Raw genomic sequence first — 2,487 nt, forward strand, 5'->3', positions numbered from 1 at the left:
CGATGTTCAGTGACAGGCCAAGCTTTGTGTATGCTTCTGCAAAGGTGTTGAGAGTGGCTTGTAGATCTTCTTCCGTATGCGCACAGACGACATTGTCATCAGCATACTGGAGTTCTATAACAGATGTTGTTGTGACCTTGGTTTTGGCTTTCAGTCTGCTGAGGTTAAACAGCTTGCCATCTGTCCGATAGATGATTTCCACTCCGGTGGGAAGCTTCCCATCAACAAGGTGAAGTATCATAGCAATGAAGATGGAGAATAGAGTTGGGGCAATAAGACATCCCTGTTTGACACCCGATTCCACCTTAAATGGGTCACTTTGGGAGCCACTGCTGTCCAAGACTGTTGCCATCATGTCATCATGGAGGAGCCGCAGGGTGTTCACAAATTTGCTTGGGCACCCGATTTTTTGGAGGATGGTCCAGAGAGCGCTGCGATTCACTGTGTCGAATGCCTTTGCAAGGTCGATGAATGCCATGTACAGAGGTTGATTTTGTTCTCTGCATTTTTCTTGGAGCTGTCGTGCAGTGAAGATCATGTCCACGGTTCCTCTGGAGGGGCGGAAGCCATTCTGGGATTCTGGGAGGGTGTCTTCTGAGAGGGGCAGAAGGCGGTTTGCAAGGATTCTTGCGAGGATTTTCCCAGTGGAGGTTAGAAGGGAGATACCTCGATAGTTTCCGCAGTCTGTTCTTTCCCCTTTTTTGAAGAGGGTGATGATGGTGGCGTCCTTGAAATCTGCTGGGATTTTTTCGGTCACCCACACTTTTTCTATGAGCTGGTGGAGTTGGTGTGTCAGCTCAGGTCCTCCCTCTTTAAAGATTTCAGCAGGGATCCCATCTGGTCCACTGGCTTTGTTATTCTTCTGTTGGCTGATGGCATTGCTGACTTCTTCCAAACTAGGCAGTGCTGCAAGCTCATCCCTGGTTTGTTGTTGTGGGATTTGTGAGAGGACCTCTTCGGCCACGTTGGAGCTACGGTTCAGGAGGCTTTGGTAGTGTTCTTTCCAACGTAGTGCAATTGCGTTTTGGTCCTTCAGGAGTTTGGTTCCATCTGATGAGCTTAGAGGCTGTATGCCATGGTTTCTTGGTCCGTAGATGACCTTTGTGACTTTGAAAAATCCCTGAGCATTATGGGTATCTGCCAGGTGTTGGATTTCTTCGGCCTTCTTTGTCCACCAGATGTTCTTGAGTTCTCTTGTCCTTCTTTGGACCTCAGCTTTTGCGCTGGCATAGATCTTTTTCTTAGCAGTACAGTTGATGTCTCTCTGCCATGCTTGGAAGGCTTTCCTTTTCTTGTCAATTAGCTGTTGGATCTCGATGTCATTTTCATCAAACCAGTCTTGATGTTTCTTGGCTTGGTATCCAATAGTTTCTTCGCAGGCTTGGATGATGGAGGTCTTCAGTTTGTTCCAATGTTCCTCAACATTTTCGGGGTGTACTGTAGGTAGATGGTCCTTGAGTGCTGTTTGGAGATGGGCTCGTCTGGAGGGCTCCTGAAGGGCTTGGGTGTTCATTTTGCGCCTTGTCTTCCTTCCTTGGAGTCTGCGCTTGGGAGCGATCTTGATAGCCATCGAGGATCGAATTAGCCTGTGGTCAGTCCAGCAGTCGTCAGCACCTGTCATGGCTTTTGTGAGGAGCACGTCACGGCGGTCTCTGGCGCGTGTGATTACATAGTCTAAGAGGTGCCAATGCTTTGACCGGGGGTGCTTCCATGATGTCTTGAACTTGTTTTTCTGGCAGAAGAGCGTGTTGGTGATGACAAGGTTGTGCTCCGCACATTTGGTGAGAAGCAGGATGCCATTTGAGTTGCTGTTTCCAACCCCGTCTTTTCTGATGGTTCCTGGCCACAGGTCGAAGTCTCGCCCAACTCTTGCATTGAAGTCCCCCAGGAGGATGATTTTGTCCTCCTTAGGTATCCCCGATAGGACGTTGTCCAGCTGACAGTAGAATTTCTCCTTGATGTCTTCGTCAGCATCTAGTGTTGGTGCATAGGCACTTATGATGGTTGCCCGTTGGTTTTTGGCAAGATCGATTCGGAGGGTTGAGAGTCGTTCGTTGATGCCAGTGGGTGCTTCGGACAGATGTTTCATCAGATCATTTCTGATGGCGAAGCCAACTCCGTGCATTCTTTGGTCTTTTTCAGGCAGTCCCTTCCAGAAGAAGGTGTAGCCTCCTTTTTCTTCCTTCAGCTGTCCCTCTCCTGCTCTCCGGGTCTCCTGAAGGGCTGCTATGTCGATGTTGAAGCGTCCCAGCTCCCTTGCAATGATGGCAGTTCTGCGTTCGGGGCGTTCACTGCCACTGTTGTCCATCAGAGTCCGTACGTTCCACGTACCGAAGTTCATTTTTCTTTTTTGGCCGCAGGGTGGTGACCCCACTGGACGCGGCAGTCTAGTCAGGGATGAGAGAGGCAGACTATGTTTAGGGCACCTTTTCTAGCCCCCTCCCCGTGTGGGGTGAGCAGAGTGGGTCCTAAAAAGGGCTGCTCAGT

Source organism: Anolis sagrei, chromosome 2, assembly GCF_037176765.1.
Source record: "Anolis sagrei isolate rAnoSag1 chromosome 2, rAnoSag1.mat, whole genome shotgun sequence".
NCBI classification, from domain to species: Eukaryota; Metazoa; Chordata; class Lepidosauria; order Squamata; family Dactyloidae; genus Anolis; species Anolis sagrei.